The sequence below is a fragment of the Podarcis bocagei genome (assembly GCF_964188305.1).
Source record: "Podarcis bocagei genome assembly, chromosome: 15".
Classification (NCBI taxonomy): domain Eukaryota; kingdom Metazoa; phylum Chordata; class Lepidosauria; order Squamata; family Lacertidae; genus Podarcis; species Podarcis bocagei.
This window is the reverse complement of record NC_138141.1, coordinates 41,190,600-41,214,569: the sequence shown is the minus strand read 5'-3', so window position 1 is coordinate 41,214,569 and position 23,970 is coordinate 41,190,600. Positions and strand designations below refer to the sequence as shown.

The window sequence follows — 23,970 nt, the reverse complement described above, 5'->3', positions numbered from 1 at the left end:
TAGGTAAGAATGGATGAGATGGGACACCAGCTATGAATGAAAAGGAGCTACTTGTTAGATATTAGATATCAGCTATTACAAAGTGATCTAGAGGCACTGTGCTTTAGTAGAGTAGGAATGGGGAACCTGTGGCTCTCCGGATGTTATTGGACTTCATCTCCCAGCACCCCTAACCACTGGCCATAGCTAGTTCGGGCTGATGGGAGTTGGAGTTCAGAGGGCTATAGGTTCCCCATCCTTGGAGAAGAGTGTTGGGCTACCACTGGCAAGACTCAGGCTCAAATCCCCACTCATATAACTGCTAAGCTAGGGGAGGAGGAACTCCGAATGTGCCCCTCCAGGTCTCTCTATCTAGCCCTCAAGACTCTTTCCAGGCCACATTACCACCCCAGCCACAGCTCCTTTTGTGGTTTAAGTGGTATATAAACCTTGCGAAATAAATAAATAGATCAGTAGTGTCATACACTGGGAGAAAGTAGAAAATTCAGTTATAATTGTCCATTTAAGGGGGCTGAATAGGCTTGTGGATGTGCTGAGGTGCAAAATAAAGGATATGCCTAGTTCATACACATGACCATGATACCAGGCTAGTTTTCTTTCCCCGCCACCCAATGAAAAACACAGAACAGGCCTCTCTCTTTTTTGAAGTCCAAGTCAACTTCGACAAAAAGCTTTTTCCTTTTTTAAAAAACCTCAGCTGACAAATCCTGATTATGTTCAGGAGGATAACAGAGGAGACACAACGCTGGACTGCCGTCTGGCTGGGCCCCACCTGACTATAAGCATCAGTATTTCTTAGACAGCTTGGATTTTCAAATTATTTCAAAAATTTGGCTGAACTCAGCCAATATATAATAGGCGACTCATCAAGTCTGCGGCGCGGAGACCTCGGCAGTAAGCTTGAAGCAGAGCGATAGTCCATGTTTATTAGGCTTCTGAGTAAGACGTCTTCCTGTAACAAGGGAAGATTCGGGCTTAAGCGAAAAAACAGGCTACACTCCCCACCCCCTCCCAAAGTCTTGGGAATTGTGTGAAGGACACATTTACAGGGGAATTTAGGGAACAGTAGAGCTTTGTGGGTATTGCAGCGGACAAAATGGGGGAGGCTGATGCCTTCTAAAAAGAGGCAAATGCCACGCTCTTTGGAAGAAGATATTAAAAATTATTTCTCTTTCAATTACCGCTTGGAAACCAAAGTCACTTAAATCTGTTAAATGGATATAAATAATGTCAATTCCCCCCGCCCCTGCTAACAGCATGGAAGGAACTGTGGTTTAGAAGGAGGGACCAGGAAAAGGATTGCAGTTAAGTGCTGTGGTGGCAAAGTATCAGTAAAAGCCATTTCGGGCTGGCTAACAGAAATATTGTATGAAAGAGATTTTTTTTTGGGGGGGTGTAGCACTGAAAAGTTTCTCAGGTTCTCTCTGGCCTCAGCTAGGGGCCTGGTGGAAGCTGTGCTTGAAAAAACAGCAGAGGAGTCTCTTCAGGCTGTCACCCTGAAGCACATGCTTTTGTGCAGTTAAATCTGACTAAAGTGCTTCGCCATCCTATCACAACAAACCAAGGACCAGCAGAAAGAATATTTTCTGCCTAGTTTGAAAGCTTTCCCTCCTGGCTCCACACCTATGACAATCAGGTTGAGGAATCAGGCACGGGCATGCAGCTTCTCCTGCCTCACAAGATGCCACCTCCAGCTCCTTGAAGCGCCGTTAGGCTCCACCCTGACTAGCCAACCTTAGCTCCCAAAATCTCCTTCCCGAACCTCATGAGACCTGGCAGCCCTGCGTCTCTAGGCTTGCAGACTGCGGGGTGTTGGCAATGTTTATTTGTGTTTCCCAACCGATCAGAAAGCAGACAAAGGTGTTCTGCACTGGTCCTTTGGCCGTGGACACAGATTGTGTGCCAGCATTGCACCCACATCTATGGGATCCGTTTTTCCTAGCAGCTCCAAAACGGATCCCCTGATCTGGACAAACCTCTTCATCCAGTCTGGTCAAGAGCCACTTACTTGCCTATACCCAAATAAGAGTCACCTACATGTCAGCAAGGTAAGGTTTTGCTTTGAGGTGGGTGTTTTGTTTTGTTTTTGCATTGGTGCGCACAGGCATGTCAGCTAGCAACCTGGCTTGTAGGCGAGTAATTTCAGCGAACTTATTTAGAAGCAATGAAACAGAACGTTCTGAGAGAGGGCGGGGTGGCGGTGGAGGTAACCCAACTGCCAGTGGCAAAGATGCAGGAAGTGCCACTGAGCTTTAAACTCCTGTTTGGGGCTGCTTTTATTTACTCAGATTCATAAATCAGAGCTGGGGAAGTTGGAAGATCAGAAGGGAGAGGGAGAGAGGCTCCAGTAATTGCCTTTTCTTCTGTAGTAGTAGCATACAGCAAAACAGAAAAAATTAAAAATTAAAACACAGAAGCAGTAAGCAATCATTTGGGCCAATCAATAGGTTCCTATGAACTTCGTGGCCAATTACAGGATGATTGGCTAAGCAAACAAAGAATTATTGGCTGCTTATTTGGGCTTCCCTGCCCCCTCCCCGCCCCAGGCCAGCCCTGCCCCTGTTTCTCATTCTGCGACGGGGTTTGGAGCAAGGGGGTGGTGGTTGGCCCTCTTTCTCCCATTAAAAAATATGCAAACACCTGATATTGATCTGAGCGGCTGCAAGCTGTACAGTCTTGTTAAATTGCTACCACCTTTTCCACAAGCACTTTTGGCAATTAACCTCATGGCCAGCCACTTCAAAGGGAAACAACTGTTGAGTTTAACCTCCTCGAGCGAACCAGAGATTCCTTTCGGATTTTCCATCAAACACTTTTATCCTTCTTATATATGAATACAAGAGAGAGGGAGAGAAAATGCAGGCTGATAAAAGAATTGTGGCTATATTTTTGCGTGAATTCACCAGGAAGACAAATACCCCAGGAACTGCTCCTGCTCCTGCTCCCCACCCCCCACTCCGGCCCTTGGAACAAGAAGTGGGATGGGACGAACACAAAATGGCGGTGATCTCTTTCATTTTCTATTCCTTGAACATGTGTTCTCTTCAACTTGTCCAGAAATCCCTGTGCTTGTTGGAATCCAAGCATCTGATACATCTGAAACCTGCCCTCCTCCTGCAAATCTCTCATATGTTTCTCCAAATCATCTAAAGGCTCCGGATAAATAAATAAAAAATCATGTAAAATTAAGGTAAACAAGCAGAACGTGTGTGTGTGTGTGAGAGAGAGAGAGAGAGAAACCCACCAACTCCCATTGCAAACCTTTAAAGATGACACAGACTTTGCACCCAGCAGTGAAACAACAGGGACAACCAATCCACACTGAGAGTGGTATTTGGTTGGAAGCTGAACGTTGGAAGATGCAGGCAGATAAAATAGAACGGTTCTTCATGGAGTGCATAGTTAAACTATAGAACTCACCCCTGCAGGAGGCAGTGGTGACCACCAATATGGATGGCTTTAAAAGGGCATTGGACAAATTCATGGAAGAGAAGGTGATCAATGGCTACTAGCCACAATGACTATGCTCAGCCTCCGTGGTCAGAGGCAGCAATGCATTTGAATACCAGTTGCTGGAAGGGGAGAATATGCTTATGGCCGAGGCCTCCTTGCAGGCTTCCCATAGGCATCTGGGTGACTAGGTGGGCCACTGGCCTGATCTAGCAGGACTCTTTTGGACTCTATCATTTCTTCTTTCTTTCCTCAAAACCCCTTGGCCATTTCTCCTGAGCAGCAACCCCCAACACTTGGTTGACCACTTCAGTTTAGGTGAAATCTGATAGCAAACTCTAGTCTTGTCTGGTTTGGGGGTTCGGTGCAGGGCTTAGGTCCACACGTGCATCCAGATTGTGTGTAAAGCTTATGCACATAGAGCTGGTTCTGCATAGGCTATTCTTCCTGAGACTCTGCAAAATGCATGGGCATCTGGGGGTAGGGCTAGAGGGCATGTGGACCAGCCCTGTTTCCTCCGCCACACATAACCAATGCACATGGAGGGCGGATGTGGAAACAGAACATATGTTTCTACTCCAGATGCATCTCTGATCATGGCAGCTGTGCTGTAAGGGGAGGCTGCAACTTCCACCTTACATAAAAATGGAAGGCCTCCACAGCATGCCACTCCTCAGTTGTGTATGGTGGCCTGCAAAGGACAAATTTCCCTTTCAGTCTGCCTATTTCTGATGGTATCAAACATTGGGTTCCCTTCCAGAATCTGCAGTCCTATACAGTATCTGTGAAGGTAGAATGCATACACAGAAGCTTGCTAAACCAGTTCCTCTGCCAAGGTAATGACTTTGGCTGGCTAGTCAATGGTCATGATTTAGCATAACCAGATCGGTGGCTCTGTGCCTTTCTCAGACCCTCCTCACCTAGCTGCTATGTAGGAGGATAATAGGCCAGAGCTGGAATCTGGAGACAGAGACGTGCCTTGCTTCTCGCTGGATCTAAAGTTATGACTAAGGAGTCACTCCATCTAGGCTCTATCCCTCCACGCTCAGGTTGTATATATGTGTAAATATAACCACATATACTAAAGACACCACAGTCTCTTTTCCAAGAAAACTGAACCCAGGGCAGGAATCCCAGAAATCTTTCACCACTTGGAAATTGGGTGCGTAGCAATACTTTTGGTTAAGCACCAGCGATTCTTTCTAAATTTGCACCTATATCTGTATGTTAGCATAAGCAAATTTTATGCCAATTGATGCCCCTCTTTCATCCCCCCCCCCCATTATGCGTTTCCTCTTCTTTTGGCAATGCTTAAGCGGCTTCTCCATTCACGGTCTGGCAAAACAGTTCCAGATTTAAGACAAATAGGCAATACAAAGAGTAAGGGACGATGGCAGAAGAGCGGGGACGGAGTGGATGGACCCGAAATTAGCACGTCCAAGCAGCAAAAGGGTCTGGTGGTAAGCTGTACAGTTCAATGAACCGCTGCTTACATCAGCAAGATGGCTTGAAATGTCCTTCCCCTTCTGTTTTTCATCTACAAAGATTGTGTACTCAGTAGAGTGTTAAGAGAGGCTCCTTTCTCCTCTGAACAGTCTCTTGCTACTTCTCTCCCCCTCCGCCCCCCTACACAGACGCACCCCCGCAACAGCCCCTGCAGCAGAAAACAGGAACTAGAGCAAATGCTTTTGTGAATTAAGAGATCTCGCAAGCGTAAATTTGGTCAGGCTGCTCCTTTCTGCAGGCCAGAGGCGCTGCTGCCGCCCCAGGAAGTGAACTGTCAGTTTGCATAGCTGGTGACGAGCTACAGAGCCGTCAGTTAAAAAGGTGAAGACTGCAGAAGCAAGGAGGAATCAAGACTGGTGGAAATCGTTTTTCACAAGGAAAATTTCAGCCATCAGAAAAAAAGGAGAGGAAGCTTTTGAAAAACAACAACAAAAAACAACAGCGGCAGCAACAGCAGCAGCAACAAAACTGCTGCCATTTCCGAGTCAGGATGAAGGAAAAATTAAATTACTGCCGGTGAAGAGAGCCAAAGTTGCATCTTACCCTGGGGAGGGTTACGATAATGGTAAACATTTGACAGCTGGCCTGGAGTTGTTATCTTGGCCTAACAGTTGTTAGACCGAGAGTGAACATTTCTGATAAGAAAGACTTTTGATTTCTCGCTCTCTATAGTTTTGGTCTGCACAGCCCAAAGCTAAACAGGTTTTAAGCAGCCAGGACATCAGCATGTGTGCGTGTGAACAGGGGGGAGGGCTTGGAGACAGCAGGAAAGGCCACCTTATTCTCTAAAAGCAATTTCCTCCATCATGCTCTTAGGGGCCGATCCAAAAATGAGCTGAACCTGATTTGCATCCTTTTCCATGAGCGTTGAAGAGTGGCTCCTGTTTTCAGCAGTTTGTCAACATCTTTGCAAGCTAGACAAGTTTCTGCATACTCGTGCACAGCCCTCTCTGTCCTTGATCCAGGCAAGTACAAAACATGAACAGAGTGCAAGGCCTCACTCCAGCCAAGCAAGAACACTCAAGGAGGGGACCAGTCAGGGTCATAGAGGTGTGTGGCCTAGAAAGACAGTGCCAAGGGCCAGACCAAGAGGCCCGCATTTAGCCTCCAGGCCTCAGGTTCCCCACCCATGAGCTGGACAAGGCTGGCCTAGATGGCTACAATGGCTTAATTCAGCTTGCAATGGAGGAGCCCACCACTGTTTGGAGGAAAATCTCAGCTGTCTCTTTTCACCCATCCTCATTGCCCAAATAATAGTTAAAGTTTTTCCATTCAACAATTCTGAGGAGGTCCCTCAAAAACCGCTCATCCCGCATGTTCCTGAAGTTATTAAAGAGGCTTTGAAAATAAGAAGACAGCCACTGTTTTTCTGTGGGTCAAAAGCGTTTCATTAATACACTCCCTGCCTTCTAACTTTCTGTCTCTTTCCTCCCCCGACTCCAGTTATCTGACCTGCTTTAATACCAAAAAAAGAAAAGTGTATAAATTGATATTAAAGTATGGCATTTTGAGAATGTTTCAACCCAAGGTCAAACTTGTATTAAAAACTCAACTCGTCTAGGCTAAAACAACAGAGCAACCAAAAGGACTTCGGTGCATCTGGGCCCAATTACCAGTTACATCCTCGACCAGAAGAGAACAAGGCAGGCGAGGCGGAGAGTTCATGAATAATGTCATCACTGGGTTACCCATGGAGAGAAAGGAGGCAGGCCTTCCAAAACTCAATGGGTAGATGGGAAGCAAGAGCCTGTGATTCCTTCACCACTAGAAAACCCAAGGAAGAGCTCCATGTTTTATAAGAGATAAATTTCTCCTCCTAACCTGCACAACAGGCAGTGAAGCTGCCCCCATTTGTCACATTTAGAGCATCCCATTACCACGTTCAGAACATACAAAGGTCCCTCCTGGACCAGACCAAAGGCTCACTTCGCCCAGCATCCTGTTCTCACAGCAGCCAACCAGGTGCCTCTTGAGAAGTTGGCAAGCAGGACACAAGCACAACAGCAATAATGATGCATTTCCCAAGATGCAGTAAGAGCAAGAGGTGGCACGGTAGAAGTTTATAAAATTATGCACGGCATGGAGGAAGTGGACGGGAGAAAAGTTTTTCTCCTCTCGTAACACTAGAACTTATAGGTTTCCAATGAAGTTGAATGCTGAAAGCTTCAGGACAGAAAAAAAGAAAGCGCTTTTTCATGCACTACATAGTTAAACTGTGGAACTCACTTCCCCAGGAGGCAGTGATGGCAACCAACTTGGATGGCTTTAAAAGAATATTAGACATATTCGCCCAGCATCCTGTTCTCACAGCAGACAACCAGATGTTTCCAACGAGCATCTGGTTGGCCGCTGGGAGGATAGGATGCTGGACTAGATGGGTCATTGGCCTGATCCAACAGATTCGTATCATGCTCTTATATCATTATTTATACTACCAACTACAACCAATGGGGCCCCTTTCATGCATGTAGCTTTTCCATGTGATCAGGAAGCCCAGTTGCACGGGATTCTTAATGGGGAGAAGTGTCTACCTTTATACAACTGCTGTATAAAGCTGCCTTTATTCAACTCAGCCAGCGTGGCCCAGTGGTTAGTGTGTCAGACCAGCACACAGGAGACCAGGGTTCAAGTCTCCATTCAGCCTTGAAACTCACTAGGTGACCTTGGGCCAGTCCCTGTCTCTCAGCCTAACCTACCTAGCAAGATTGTTGTGAGGATAAAATGTGGAGGGGGAGAAGTGTGCATGCCACCTTGAGCTCCTTGGAGGAAAGGAGGGATATAAATGTAAAAAGAAATCAAGTTTATATACAAACAGGCAGATTTTGGGGTCTGCAGCTAGAGAGGTGTGTCAGCTTTGAGTCACGGCTAGCCAGCATGGTCCCACTAAACGGTGCCACCCGTTTGTTGAATGGAGAGTGGGGGCATGTGGCACACTTTAGTTGCAAACTAATATATGAATGGTGACAGAAATCAGACAACATATGTACACATGCAAGAACACGAATCAAGACCCTTGACTTGCAGACTACAGCCAGGGCCACCCAAAACACAGAACTAAGCCCAATGGCTTAATATTCTTCTCCCACCACCACACTGCATGGCAAACCTTTTAAATAATAATAATAATAATAATGAGGGGAGTTTAACAACCAGTGTGTGACAAGGTCAACTATTCAATAAAAAAAAAGCCAAAGGTCCCACTGGACCTTATGTGTGCCTAAGCAGCTCTTTCAGTTCTGGCTCCTGAGACTCCTTGCCTCTAGCCAGATGGGCCAGGTTTCTATGGATAGGCTGGGTTTATACCTGGTGTTTAAAGTGCCACCTTTCCCTTGGTCTAGGGACCTGTCTGAGCTCCATAGTGGAGACTGAATTCAGCTCCTCTTTCCCCTCGGCCCCAGCTGGAGCCTGGTCCAGGGTCTGGTGAGCCTGTAGCCCCCTGGGCACTGCTAGCCTACAACTCTCATCATTCTTGACCACTGTGCACACTGGCTGAGGCTGGTGGGAACTGAATTCCAGCAATATCTGAAGACTTAAGAGGTCCCACAAAGGCTTTTAACACTTTTGTTTGTAGTTCAGATAATATTTCAGTTTAAACAAGGTTATTTTGGACAAGAGGCCTTTAACTGAGCTACATTTCCAATCCTCAGCTTGACTCAGGCCCTGATCCCAGGGTCTCAAGCTCAGCCTTATCACTTCTTTCAGAGTGATGGTACCATATTTAGGATCTTGACCTAAGTGACCACCATGGGCAAAAAGCAGGGGAATCATGCAGCAAGTTATTTTCTGTGCTCTTTGCTCCAAGAACTTCTCCGCGAATGATCAAAGTTTAGCAGTAAACTGCTGTGATAAAGCACCATCCATTTTGCATGAGAAAGAGCTTTTTTATGCCGTATTATCTCATTTTCCGTCTGCCTCTTGTTTGCAGCAAATGGGTAATACATCTTCAAAGTGACCGATCGGATTAAATTTAGAGGAGGGGGAGAGGAGGTACCTTTTGCTCGGTCAGCGTTTGTCAGAACGCTTCTCCCATATTAGAGCATAATGGGGGTTTTAAATCATGCACTACCCAGCAGCCATCTTAGACTTCTATTTATTATAAATTCATATCACTATAATGTATAAGGCCATTTCTTATAGAAAAGCAGAAGTATAAAACTTTCATGCCAGAACAGGATGGTTGTTTACTAATTTACAAACACAGATGAGTTCAATGCTGATTGTTGTAAGGACATATGCATTGCATTGCCGAATCCCAGGGACAGGCTCAGGCTGGCTTCTCTCTTCTGGTCTCGCTTACGTCTTTCCAGAAGCCACTCACAAAACTGTTTTCTTGTACAGTATCCCGTTGACCCCAGCAGTCTTCTCTACATGGGGCAGCATAGCCTTGGCAAGGTAGCCTGATCCACTGGCTGCTTTCTGAGCCTGCTGGTTTATTTGGCTATTTCCTCATCATGCCGTAGATCCAGGCAGCATTTAAGAATGAGCACTTTTAAACTCAGCCCCTCAGGGCAGACCTACATGCAACATTTTGGCCTCCCCCTAGTGGATCACAGAAGAGTATCATGGGCTGGCGGGGAGCCACTCACAATGTGATGGATTGTCGGGAGCTTAGTGACAGTGTGGAAGATGGCTGTCTGGAGAGCAGCAGTGCATCTAGCTGAGTGCACGGAGGGGGAAGGTGCCAGGTGTCATTTAACAGAGGGGGCAGAGGAGGCTGCTAGGGCAGCACTGTAGGGGCAATGTGGCTGCTGAGAAGCTAGCAGCATTTAAAACAAGTTGTGGGTTAAACGACAGAGCCTAGGGCTTGCCGATCAGAAGGTCGGTGGTTTGAAACCCCACGACGGGGTGAGCTCCCGTTGCTTGGTCCCTGCTCCTGCCAACCTAGCAGTTCGAAAGCACGTCAAAGTGCAAGTAGATAAATAGGGACCGCTCTGGGGGGAAGGTAAACGGTGTTTCCGTGCACTGCTCTGGTTCGCAGCTTAGTCATGCTGGCAACATGACCCGGAAGCTGTACGCCGGCTCCCTCGGCCAATAAAGCGAGATGAGCGCCGCAATCCCAGAGTCGGTCACAACTGGACCTAATGGTCAGGGTTACCTCACTGGTATCATGGCCTGCACTGATGCAGGATGGGCCCTGCGTGGCACAGTGTGAGCCACCAACATGCTTCCTTTGCCACCCTGCTATACCCTCTGCAGGCTGCTGGGTGCTCCACATGCAATGGGGCTCTAGGGCAGACAGAGAACAGCTTTATGGGTGGCTGCTGACTTTAAAAACTGACGGAATATGGTGGGTCCTGCGCGGATCTGGAATTTGCTGTCTTTTCAGACCCTGGCATTTGGTCTTCTGACAGTTTTACTAGGTTAAGAACACAAGAAGAGCTTGTAGGATCAGGCCAGTAGCCCATCTAGTCCAGCATCTTGTTCTCACACTGGCCAGCCAGATGCTTGCGGGAAACCTGCAAGGAGGACATGAGTACAAGACCACTTTCTGCCCTGTGGCTCCCAAGCAACTGGGGTCCAGAAGCATAATCACCTCTGACCGTGGCGTCAGGGCACTGCCATCATGGCTGGTAGCCACTGACAGCATTCTTCTCCAAGTTAGATCAGTAAAATATCAGCTGTTGGGCCAGTCAGCATTTAGGTCTTTTTACTCTTACTCGGCTATGAGTGATCGCCAAAGAAGAAGAAAAAAGAAGAAGAAGAGGGAGAGGTCTTTTATATTTGGTGCTGCTACATGTCAGAGAATTGCACAGCTTTGAGTCTTCGAATGTTGCCGCCCACCCCAACAAAAAAGGAGAAAGAACCAAACACACCATCTCTTAGCTACTTTCTCTCCAAACACTAATATGCTTGTGCATAAATAAAGCCTGTAGCTTACTTGGCGAGACTCTCACTGTGATGTGCCTATGGTGCTAACTCAGAGCAGAAAACACTCTTATTCCAGGCCACTGCAGTGAAGTGACATTTACCTAATGCAGCTATAAATTTCCTGATAATTAGTGGGTGGCTGACAATAATGCATTCTGACGAGTGCAACGGCGCCGGCCTGAAAACGAGCTCTCCCCAACACCCACAAGAACTTCAGCAGAGCCGCCAAAACCAGCATCGGCACGACACCCAGCAGAGGAAGAGCTGGCCTTTCCAGGGGTCCACTCCCTTCCGGCTCCTGAACCCAGAAGCACCCTGCAAACCTTCCAACTTCTTGATTTAGTTTTGTTAAAGCTGAGAAGAAACAACCGCACGTCCATTTGCAACCCCATTCTTGGGTGGTAAAAATGTTCTTCTTCAAGGTTACCATTCCCCCACCCGAAGTCCTCTTTGAACAATGCTACACCCTGACGATGCATTTTTCTGAAGGGTATGGTCTGAAAGCACACCACCTTGTTGAAGCTAAGTAAGTCAGGATCTGGCCAGCAGCTGGATGGGTGACTGCCTGGGAACCACATCTCTGCAGCCTTGCATTCCATGACTGAATTGTCCTGAGAAGGACTCAGGTTCAAACAAATCACAGATCCTCAGTGTCCTCTTTCTGTAACTTCCCAGGCTGAGGACCTGGCTCTTTTCTCAGCCTCTGTGGATAACCCCCCCCCCCCCGTAGCTTCTCCTGTTCTACAGCCACACAGAAGTAGTCTATACAAATAGGCTACAGGCCATTTTTGTTCACAGCTCTCCTGGAAATTTTGTGTGTGTGTGTGTGTGTGTGTGTGTGTGTGTGTGTGTGTGTGTGAAGATTCACTGACCCTGCCAGCCTTCTTAAACCTTCAGATGATGCTGATTCTTTCCTGAGGTAACATTTTCCACAGCTCAGAAAGCAGGGCTTATCTGAAGCTGCCCATGGACCTGCCTTGCCTGGATCCGACTGGGAGAGGTGCCATTTCTGGATTCCATTCCCCATGAAGACTCCAGAAGAAGAGGCTATCAGGAAGATTAAGAGGACAGAAATAATGATGGTCAAGCAAAGGTCAGACCACAAAATGTCTGAAGAATTTTGCTGCCTCTCCAAATTGGGCACCCCTTTTCACCCACCACCCACAAATTTCACACTGAACATTCGCCTAAGATAACTTTTGCCTCCCCCTAAACACACAAAAAAGAGAAAACTGAGTCTTAAGTAATGGAACTTTTTTTTCATATGGAGATTTACCGAGTCGGGAACAGAGATATTTTCCTTCCATCCTGGCAGGCTATCGGCAACCAATACCTACAATAGGCAGCTGTAGCACAGAGGAGGAAGCAGAAGAACCAAGAGACTTTCCATTAAGGATGAACCAATCAGCCTATTTCCATTTCACATTGGTTCCACTTGTGTTCAATCATGTCTGTTTCATCCTGTCTCTGTGGATTTTTTTTTATAAAGTACAAAAACTCCACTTTTAAATTATATTCATTTCCCCCTCCCCACTTGCCCTAACGTTTTGTGGACATTTCCCTGCTAAAATACATATTTTTATATGCTTTTGTATGGAGTTCCTCCTAAAATAGGCACTTTGGTACATATTTCCTCATAAAACACACATTCTTACAAACATTTTAAAAACAAGCAAACCAGCATTGCAAAATTCAAAGAGGTTAGCTGTGTTCTGATCTGTGAAAACGTTCACAAAATGTGAATTAGATCAGTTCACTTTAAAATGCAGACGAAACAGAATTCTCACCGACCCCTAATATTATCTATACCAACACAAGCACACATACTTCATATTTTTTGTGTGTTCTTTTATTAACTTTTTTTTTAAGTTCCAAGAATGTGGGGGGAATAGTTATCAAAATGCCAAGGCTGGTGTGAACAGACCGTGGAAAAATAAAGTCCCATTTAACGACGTGAGAACTCCGACAAAGCCATCAAGTTAAAAGAATTTCAAAATAGTTGAGCAGGGTTGAAGCATTAAAAAAAACACACCACTTCTCTATGTAAAGAGCAGAGAGAAAGGGGGGACAGGGGGAAGCGTCTGCCAAGGGTTAATTGCAACCCTGCATGAACAGCAGTTAACAAGTGAGAGTTAGAACACCCAGGAGGAAAAGGAAAATTTTTCCAATGCCATGAGAAATAAACAACAAGAAAGTGGGGGGTGGACAGGGGAGATATTTCCTTTGGCCACTCCATTACCAACACTCCAAAAGCGTAGAGGAGAGAGTTCTGGGAACGCCAAGGCCCGGCGTGCTCTCCACTCCCTCTGAAACATTTGTCTTCATTACCACTCTTTTTAATCAGGGTTCTTTCATGAGTGTTTCTGCCCGGCCCCCAAGGGGTGGCTCTCGGCCACGATAAATCAGCTTCTCCCACCGCAAGTCACTAATCAGCACTCTCCGGGAAAGAACAACAGCGAAAAGTGTAGACCACGGAAAGCTGGGAGGAAACCCAGAGGCTTCACAGGACCCAAAGGAAGGCCTTCTTCGCTGGACAGAAGGAACCGCTTGACCATCATTGTCTTCTGGGACAATCGGGGCTCACAGACCCAGAAATTATTTAAAAACAGCTCACGCTCTGCAGCGCAGCAGGGGGGGAAGATGCCGCGAGGCAGTTGGTAGAGTATGGCACTTCTGCCAGAGAAGTTTGCATTTGGGTTTCTGTTAAGCTGAGAACGTGGCAGGGTTTCCAGTTGGCTTCTGGGCACAATTCAAGGTGCCTGTGTTAGTGTTTAAAGTCCTAAATGACTCAGGTCCCCAATATCTGAAAGACTGCCCTCCTTCCCTGCAGACCCTTCCCAGGTTGGCAGTTGGAGCCATTGCAGTTTCCATCGCATCCAGAAATTCAGCCCCTAAATTGTGGAATTCCCTTCCCACAGACGCGTGCCTGGCAGCTTCATTATACAGTGGTACCTCTGGTTACATACTTAATTCGTTCCGGAGGTCTGTTCTTAACCTGAAACTGTTCTTAACCTGAAGCACCACTTTAGCTAATGGGGCCTCCTGCTGCTGCTGCACCGCCACCGCACAATTTCTGTTCTCATCCTGAAACAAAGTTCTTAACCCAAGGTACTATTTCTGGGTTAGTGGAGTCTGTAACCTGAAGCGTATGTAACCTGAAGCATATGTAACCCAAGGTACCACTGTATAGCATTTTGGCAAAAGCTGAAGGTGCACCTCTTTACCCTGGTTTTTGATGCCTCTGATGTCTATTTTTAGGACCCACCCCTTTTCAGTGATTACAGGTTTTTTTGAATGTTGTATTTTAAATTGTGGTAACCCTGCCTTGGACCTTAGGGGGAAGGGCAGGTAATAAACCAAAATAATAACATTTAACTGGGACCAACCCACTAAAACCATGGCCTATCAGGAACAAAGAGAGGGGTCTGAAAAGCCAGCCAATTCCTCATTCTGCCAGTCTTCAGCCCAATAAATTTTGGGGGCTTCCCCCATGCAACACACCAGCTTATATTCTAGCTAAGCCCCTGGCCCGTTCCATTCCACCTTGGTCCTACCCATGATTTGCCACATTCCACCCTGGTCCTAATCCCACTTTGCAATTCCCACTGAGCTGCCAGATTCCATTCTGGGCCCACTGGCTGCAAAGTCTTGTTACTAAATTATAAAGCCCTGAACCACTCGGGACCAGGTTACCTGAAAGACCGCCTACCCCTGTACAGACCTGTAAGATCACTTAGTCTTTCTGAAGAAAATTTATTCATGGTACCACACCCTACAAAATATTGCAGTAGTGACTCAACCATCCCAAATGGACATTTTGCACTATGGGCCCCACACTACGGAATGCCCAACCTTTTGCCATACAGTTGCTTCAGATAACTTGTAAATACATATTTTTTTTGCTCAAGCTTTCCCTGACCATAAGACCCTGTTATTACTGAATTCTACCATTATACCGTTTTATATGTTAGACATTCTTATTCTGTTCCCCCTTTACGTGTTGGTCCTTTGTTAAATTGCTTTTCTCTTTGGAGATTTTTTTTTTGGCAGGGTGGTGGGGATGGTATCATGTACAGTGGTACCTCGGGTTAAGTACTTAATTTGTTCCAGAGGTCCGTTCTTAACCTGAAACTGTTCTTAAGCCGATGCACCACTTTAGCTAATGGGGCCTCCTGCTGCGCCGCCATGCGATTTCTGTTCTTATCCTGAAGCAAAGTTCTTAACCCGAGGTACAATTTCTGGGTTAGCGAAGTCTGTAACCTGAAGCATATGTAACCCAAGGTACCACTGTACTTAAATGCATGGGGTGGTATTCAACTCAGTATTACACAGAGTAGACCCATCAAACTTAATGAACATGACTAAGTTAGGCCCTACTTCAATGGACCTACTCTGAGTAAGCCTCAGCTAAATGCCACCCAATGTCTAGTTTGGCCCTCAGTTAACCATTATTTATCATATGACCCCTCCTCACTTTAAAAGCACATGATTGACTCTTCCTCATTTCAAGTGTGTTCACTTAAGCAGGGAACATTAGATTAAAAATGATCAGCCCCATAAATATACAGTATCTGAGACAGTTTGCTTGGGCTGTAGCACATACGTTCCACAACGAGAGGATTTGATGCAGAAGAGGGTTTATAAAAAGCTGCCGGAGCAGGTGGTTTTGTAATCAAGGTGGAATGCAAGAAAAAGAGGACGAAAAACTCCACAGCCTCTAAACTCTGTGACAATTATGCGCCTTCACTTCAAAGAAGCCCGCATTTTGCAACATTCCTTTACGCAGAGTTGGGGAAGAGAAAGAAATGGCCGCGTAACCATTTGTCTGGTCCTGCTCCACTTAAATGATCCTTTAATTTCCTCTCCTCCTTCCTATGCCCTCCGGTGGCTTGTCCGGCGCTATCTGGCCTCGGATGCATGAAAAGTTCACAGCTCGAGGCCTGAGCTGCCGATCCCCTGTCCAAACAGCCCTTCCCGAAGCACTTCCTGACTTGTTCAGCCTTGCGTGAGCCGCTCCTCAGATGCGTCGGCTGCCAGACTTCAAAATCCTTTTCATGGAAATTCAGACCGGCTCCATCCCCCTTTCCCCTCCCCTCCTCCTTCCCCCCTTTCCACCTTAGGCTTGATATCCGGAACTGACTTCGGAAGTACTCTAATGGTTACCAAATTTTTGGGAACCGCTTCAGATTTTCTGAGCTAAACATATGTTTAGCAAAAGCACAGGCCGTATCAGCCATCAACACTTGACCTTCTGACAGCCCCAGAAGTTGCTGGGTGTTTCCCCCTCCCCATTCTCCTGGCTCATCTCCCCCCCCCCCCCGCCACAACTTTCCTAGGCTCCGTTTCTCCCCCCACCAAAGAGAAAACTTTTACCAGATAGTGGCATGATGTAAATGCAAAATCATGTCGAGAAACGGTTAGCAAACACGCCGATTTCCAGATGTTTGACGAGACGGTAAAAGAAACAGCATAAAGGAGGTCAACGGTTTCCACCAGAGACTCTGTTGGGTTCCATGTTAAAGGGGAAGGGGGGAAAGAGAGAAAGAAAGAATGAAAAGAAAAAGAAAAGAAACCCAAACCAATTATCAGTTACTCATAAGGTCTGGGGGATTTTACACAGCTGTCAAACTATTTAGAAGAGAGGAATCAAACGGAAAAGTTTTCCCGGTCCTCTGCCAAATTCCAATCCATCATGAGCCGGTTAAAGGATCTTGAACAGTCAAGGGTCTGAGAAGGACTGAAGGTTGTCATTACCGCTAGGGATGCGGGAGAAATTCAGTCCGGTTTGCATCTGAAGGTGGACCTACCTAATTCACACTGCTTGGAATGATACACAGACCAAAACGCAGTTGCCCGTTGAATTTTGCAGCGCAGTTCCCCAGCCAAGTCACGTGTGCAAAACTGCATATACTAAGGTAAAGCATGCATAGAAATGCACCTATCTGTGAAGATACCATACAAAAATGCATTACATTAGGGGAAACTGCTTTGGTGGGAAAACTGCATCCCAAAAATGTGTATATTAGGAAATATCTGGGGCAAAATGCTTTTTAATCACAAACTGATGTGGAAATGTGGAGAGAGCTGAACTTAAGTGTGGAAAGATGAGAAACAGAGAGAAACCAAGAGTGACAGTTTTGCTCATTCCTAATTATACGGGGTGGGGTGGGGGAGAAGGAAGGGTGCCATGTACTCTTCAAAATGGACTAGTCTGTGTACAAAGCACATGAAATCATACCTCAGTTTGCTTATAGACCGGCGTAACGACCTACCCCCCAAATCTGATTTTTTTCAGCAAAATGCTGCCAGGTAGTATGTGAGAAAATGCACCTGGTGTGGGGCACCTTGCTGCCCTGCAGGTAAACTCAGAAGGGAGGGTCCACTGCCTCTTGTCCTCTCCCTTCTGGCCTGGCAGCACATTTGGATCTGGCCAGGTGCTTCTTCTAGGGGTCAGAGATAGAACGAAGAACCTGTGGATCTGTGCGCACCTGTCCCATGTGGTGAGCAGCACGGTTGCAGGACGCAGGACCTGCCTGTCCCACAAAGCAACGGCCCTGTCTATCCGAGCAATCAACTATCTACTCCTTGAGATGCACACCCAAGCACTTTTTGAGTTGAAATGTTTAATTATACCCCACTGATCAACTTCTAGTGCACTGTTGTTTTTAATGTATTACAATTGGTGTATATTGAGAATGAAAGAAGGCCAATGGCCCATTTGGCTGAGCATCCTGTTCTCATAGTGGCCATCAAGATGCCCTTAGCATACATTTTATACTCTCTCTTTTTCCTGTACACCACTCGGTATATTATAATGTGAATGGTGTATAAATCTTTAAGAATAAATAAAAATAAATGCAATGGGAAAGGCCCTACAGCATAAAGATTGTGGGGAAATCCTCCCAGCTCCGTTTCTGTCCGTGTTTTAGGACAACTTTTAACTGATTGCATTCTAATGGCAATGTGGCATCTATAAATGTGTTCCAAGTTGGCCTTCCCTTTCCATGAAGTGCCCTTGGTCCTCTGCCGAATGGCAAAGACCAGAGCATAATATTCTTTACCTCTGCAGCCGCAAGGCTACTAAGTATAGCTACATTCCCATGTACTTGGGGCAACAACTGGCCTTGCCAATGTATCAAGCACACTGTCTAGGAACTCTAGAGCACGTCCCAGAAATATTTCAAGAGAAAGGGGAAGGCTGGAAAAAGAAGACATATGCTTGGTACCAAATAAAAAGTAGGCCCCATGTCACAGAATGAGGTTAACTATAAGGTAAAGTGAACTGGTCCAGGGGAGGGGTGGAGAACCTCAGGCCTGGGGGCCAAATGAAGCTCACTGGGCTTCTCTGCCTTGCCATCATCCCTCCCCAGCTCTGCTCTACAGCCTTGAGTGTTCCCCCTGTGGGGATGTGCCCATGAGATGTGCTAATGTCGCTCACTTGCTTTGGTGGAGGATCAAAAGATGTGCTTGTGTGCATGTAGACACTTCTAAGTTTTGTGTGGCTGAGATGTTGCCTACTGTGCAAAGTCCTAGCCATTGCTCTGCCCATCTTTGCCTCTGGCCATGCCCACTATGGGGATGTGGCCCCCAGAAGGCTCCTCATGAAGAAATAATAATAATAATAATAATAATAATAATAATAATAATAATAATAATAATAATAATAATAATAATTTATTTGTACCCCGCTCTTCTGGCTGGGTTTCCCCAACCACTCTGAGCAGCTTCCAACAAAGATTAAAAATACATTAAAATGCCACACATTAAAAACTTCCCTAAACAGCTCTGCCTTCAGATGTCTTCTAAATGTCAGGTAGCTGTTTATCTCTTTGACATCTGATGGGAGGGCGTTCCACAGGCCGGGTGCCACTACCGAGAAGGCCCTCTGCCTGATTCCCTGTAGCTTTGCTTCTTGCAGTGAGGGAACCGCCAGAAGGCCCTTGGTGCTGGACCTCAGTGTCCGGGCAGAACGATGGGGGCAGAAATGCGGCCCCTGGGTTGGTAAAAGTTCCCCATCCCTGGTCTAGAGGATGTGGAAAGGTCTGTGCCTGCTGCTCCTCATACTCGGGGACTTCTGTGGAGCTGAGTTTAGTCTACTGTTATCGCAATAAGATTTCTACTTCCAAGAAGCAAGTTAACAGGAAGGGTCTGGAGCAGATAAGCAGAACGGAAATGCTATATTCAAAGAAAAATAAAGAAATGGAAAAGCCCATTTTTCACTAGCTGTGTTTCCCTCCCTAAGTAAACAGCTAAATGCCCAGGCTGGGAAAGAGTTAACGAGGGGACAAAATTATACACAGTGCGTGTTAAAGGTTAGAAGAATAATCAGTCATTTGAAAAAGAAGAAAAAAAGACTACATAAACATTTTTCCGGATGTAATTTTCAGTCCAAGGATACATTTCCCAGTAGAAATCAGCAGCTAAAAAGGAAATCATTTAGTCTCCATAAGTGCCAAATTGTATGCTGATTTTTTCCTGGTCTGGCTCAGCTTTCCAAACTAGTGGTTCGGCTTCTGCAATCTTTCACCCAAGGACTATATAAACACATCTTTAGAAGACAGACATAATCCTTGGGTGGGCCAATTTATGTTGGATTATGAAAATACTTAAAATACAAAATCGTATAATCACTGTTGTCTTTTGGGTTTGCTTTAAAGGAGAAGAAAATTGAACAGAGAGAGAGAGAGAGAGAGAGGTATAGCCCACACTGCCCTCAAAAATGAATGAGCCATAGAGAGGATGATCAGCAACTCTAGAACGTTTTAAAATAATTTTATTTTGACACCACTGAGCAGCTGGCTCAGGCCTGTAGGGTCTCAGGACACTATCCACGAAACAGTGCTATTTATTGATTACACTGATTCTCTGTTATCTGGCCAAACCTGATCTTGGGGCAGGGCTTACTACCCATCCTCGCCTGTGAAATATGTTAGCAAAATGCAACTAAATGCTTCACTTCAAAAGCCAAAGCAAAGAAAACAAGAGGTTTGAAAAGGTTGCAAATACCACCAGTTTAATAGGCCACACTGCTAGTGGTGGTCAAACAAAGCTGGAAAGTTCTCAGAGTCAAAAGCAGACGATGATGCCAGAATTTCTGCCTCTTTCTAAAAGGGAATGCTTAAAAGCTGTTTTGTTGAAGTGAATAACAGTGGTATGGTCAGGGAGCTGAGGATGGGGGCAGGAGAGACCCCCCTGACACCAAAGTCACTGCAGCTTACTGGCATTACTGGCTAACATTTCCAAAGTCACGGTGATCACTTGCTAGAAGCAGCTTTGGAACTAAGGTGGAAACAGGAGTTCAGAAGGAAGGTTGGGTGTGCTTTGCTGGTCAGGCAAAAGAAGACAGCTTGGCTTCCAATATCAATACCAGAGCTGGTCATTCTAGAAGCCCCAAAGGACCAACCAATCACAGGGTTTGATGTTGTACACCCATGTTTCCCAGGGTCTGATGCTGAAGACACATAGCTCCTGGTAGTTTGTTAGGCTCAGACCCAACACTAGGTAATCATTCAGATGTCCTGACCGTGACTTCCACCCCAAAAGGCCTGGTTCTCTATGGGTGGCGACGGCCCATAACTCAGTGGTAGAGCATCTCCTTTGCATGCAATCCACATTCAATCCCTGACATCCCCAGCTAGATTTGGGAAAGGCCCCTTGCCTGAAATCTTGGAGAGCTACTGCCAATCACTGCAGAGAGTACTGAGCTAGGTGGAGCAATCATCTGACTTGGTGTCAGACAGCTTCCCATGAGCTGCTTCAAGACATAATTGTGGGACTACTGGGTGGTTGTGCCTGAGTGCAGACAGCCAGACACTCTGAGAAAGGCGCCCCAAAGCAGGCCTGCGATCTTAACTAAACATTTCAGGAGCACCCAATCCCACAATCTGACTCTCACTTCAGCTATTTTTAACCAAAGACATGGGGGCAAACCCTCCTACCTGACGCGAGTTTTAAAAGCCTCCTTGGCACATTCTCTTTACGGCCACTAGAACATGAGGCGCTCAACCCTGCGCCAAACAGTTGGACCAAGCAGAAGTCAGGAGATTTCGCCAGAGGAACTATTCACGCCTGCGGAAGTATTTTGGCTACCCTCGGTTTGGCTAAGGGGTTAGATAAACACAAGATAGAACAATCTCCACTATAAAGCAAACAAATGGATTTTGGATATACTGCTATCTATGAAACACAGCATATGCTGCCTCTTCTCTGGAAGCTTTAGCTATCGCGCATACATGCATTCGGAGACAAGACAAACTTTCACGGTTTTCCGCCCTCCCTGCCGAAAGATAAATTCTGTTTTTTCGATTGCTGCCTGAGACGCTAGAGTTTTTATAGGCAACTAGAAAAGTCAACAGGCTAAAGCCAACAGTGTTCCACCTCCATCACATATCCTGCAACACACAAAAGAGAAAAAGCCTCCAATGTATAAAGTTATGTGAAAGAAGGCAGAGCGAGAGAGGTTCCCCTGCAAACACACTTTGTCTACAGGGAGCAAAGGAATAAATTATAGTGATAAGATCTGGAAAAGTTTGGTTGCAAGTTAAAGAGGGTCTCACATCTGTGGCTACATATCCAAGCCTTGGGAATAATGTGTCTCATGTTCCGTTCACAGAAAAATGTGAGAAAATGTTCCCTTCTTCAGCATAACGGAGGCAATAATTCTGCTCATGTCAATGCCTGGTTTTCTGGTTGATCGCCGGGGATTAAACTAGTAACATACATGGCATTTTCAGCCGCACTGTGTGTCAAGGATGGGCAGTGCAATGGCTTCCAATGCACACTTTATGTTCGCTACCAGGAGAGTGCCATAATTTTTACGGTGCATGGGCTACATCAAGAAATGGCAGTATGTAATGCAACTGATCCAGATCCCTTGTGTTAAGAGGTGGGACCAGATTGGGCTTTACAACAACCCTCCTGGTGGTGACCATGTCACGGGACACAAGGTCATAGTGGATCCTGAGCCAGGACGTGAAAAGTGTCCACATGTCAGCACCACCAAGTTCCAACCAAAAAGAGGGAGCTGGGGGGAAAACTGGCTGGACCAGCAAGAGTGCCTCCTGACAATAATATATGGAGTGGGTCTCATCCACACCCAGCAATATCCAGAGTGGGACTCTTATAAAAAGATCCTTGGCCAACAAGGAGACTTCGCTGCTGCTTCCTATGGTAGACAATCTCTTGATGGGAGCTTGGTCTCCTCAAGAAAGTCCCTGTTGCATATCTGCTGGAGGATAAGGCCACCAATGCCTACTGCCCTCAATGACTATGCGCTGCCTCCACAGTGGGAAACAGTATGCTTGTGAGTAACAGTTGCTGGAAACTGCATGAGAGTAGAGTGCTCTTGAGCTCAGGTCCGGATGGTGGACTTCCAACTGGGGTGCCTGGTGGGCTGCAGGATGCTGGCCTAGATGGGCCACTGGCCTGATCCAGCAGGGCCCTTCTTAATTTCATTGCCTTTACTAGTGTAATGTCAAAGGGATACCAGCATTTCTAAGGGAATAGCTCTAATAGGAGAGTTATTTGCACCCAGCACAACAGGAGCCCACAAATGCACACTCTTTATTTAACGTGTTCTGTACTTCTCATGGGCAAGGAAGCATAAAAGTCTAATGTATTTCCCAAGGAAAGACACACACGGCTTCCATGTAGAATCCAAGGCCTTCCATCCCCAATAAAAAGTCTTTATGTCACGGACGCTGTAAAAACAACCCCCCCAAGTGTCATATAACAAGAACACAAGTATATTTATGTTTCTCTCTCTTAGACACACGCACACTGGGGATCATTAACCATGAGCATATTATTATTTTTTAATGTACTTTGTCAAAACTTTTATACATCTCTGTTTCAAATAATGGCAAGGGTTGGTAAAAAGGAGGGAAAGGAGAGGGGCAATTAAATATCCTAACTGTATAAAAACAAATGATAACGGTCCGAGCTTCAATTAAATTTGCCCGACCCCAGGATGATGTTTAAAGTGGGGAAAACTTTTTGGTGTTGTTGACATATTTTGCGTGCCATCCTGATTTTAAAAGCTCTGCTATGAAAGGGGGCCATTATTTACAAGTGAAGAAAGAGAAGGGAATTTGCCCTTTCCCCCCCCCTCCCTGAAGTCCTCTGTTCCCCATTGTCCTCTGTATCAATTTCCAGGAAACCATATTCATTAGGGTTAATCTGCCTCCTAAATGAATAAACAAAGGGTCTCTCTGTCACCACCAGAGCCAGGTGAGCAGATATAATCTTCCAAGGCAGAGAGTCCTCCCTACGAAACACGGCCGCAGGAAATTACCTGCTGCAATCCCACACCTGGAATGGCTCGGGGAGCAGCCTGGAGATGCCGAGTAGGTGATCAAAACTAAAATTTGTTTTATTTGCTTTTTTTTTTTAGGGAGAGAGAGAAGGAATGAACAAACACTGTGGATCATCTGATTTCTTGACTTCCAAACCCAGATGCACCTGTATTGTCTTTTAATCTGAAGTTATGGCCTTCAGATAAATGTAAATGATCATACTCAATGATAGGACTATAAACTGATGCCATATGTCGGCATGGTACAGACCAAGCTAGATACTGCAGTGGTTGAAGTGTCAGGGACTTGGGGATTTGAACCAGGGACCTCTTGATCTTGGACTTAGCCTCCCTGGGACTAGGGATGTGGGACATATTTGATACAGTTCACAAACCTACCCAAGTCACAAACCTACCCAAGTCACACTTTCCAAAATAATACGAGAACTGAAATACAGCCATCCGTCAAAATCTGCACTTGTCCGAATTTTGCAAAGCAGTCAACCAGCCAAATAAAGTCTTCAAAAATGCATAAGCATCAGTAAAGTGTGTATGTAAATGAATCTATTGGTGAAAATAACATATAAAGTGAATTGTATCAGGGGAAGCTTACATATAAACTTGCATTAATATTTTAGGAGAAAACTGTACTAAAATGCTGGTGAGGACATTTGACATTGTAAAGAATGGAGCTTAAGGATAGAAAAAGGAGAAAATGAGGGGCACCAAACTGACATTATCTGTTCACCCCTAAAGATGACATGGCTCTTTTGAAGCATTTATTGTTGGCAATTCCTGCTCTAGGAGGCATTTGGCGGAGCAGAGGTAGTTGGCAACTGATTGACACTGTGAGC

The 23,970-nt window shown here is 45.9% G+C and overlaps 1 protein-coding gene and 1 long non-coding RNA gene across 8 annotated transcripts in view; one reads left to right on the top strand and one right to left on the bottom strand.

Annotated features, from left to right (window-relative positions):
- BCAS3 (BCAS3 microtubule associated cell migration factor) overlaps positions 1–23,970 on the bottom strand; it is a 470,437-nt gene that overhangs the window by 180,134 nt on the left and 266,333 nt on the right. The gene's annotated exons all lie outside the window — the stretch shown is intronic.
- On the top strand, positions 1,554–23,651 carry LOC308574022. Its single transcript, XR_014002305.1, has 2 exons — positions 1,554–2,048; positions 23,216–23,651. It is a non-coding gene; the product is annotated as an uncharacterized lncRNA (long non-coding RNA).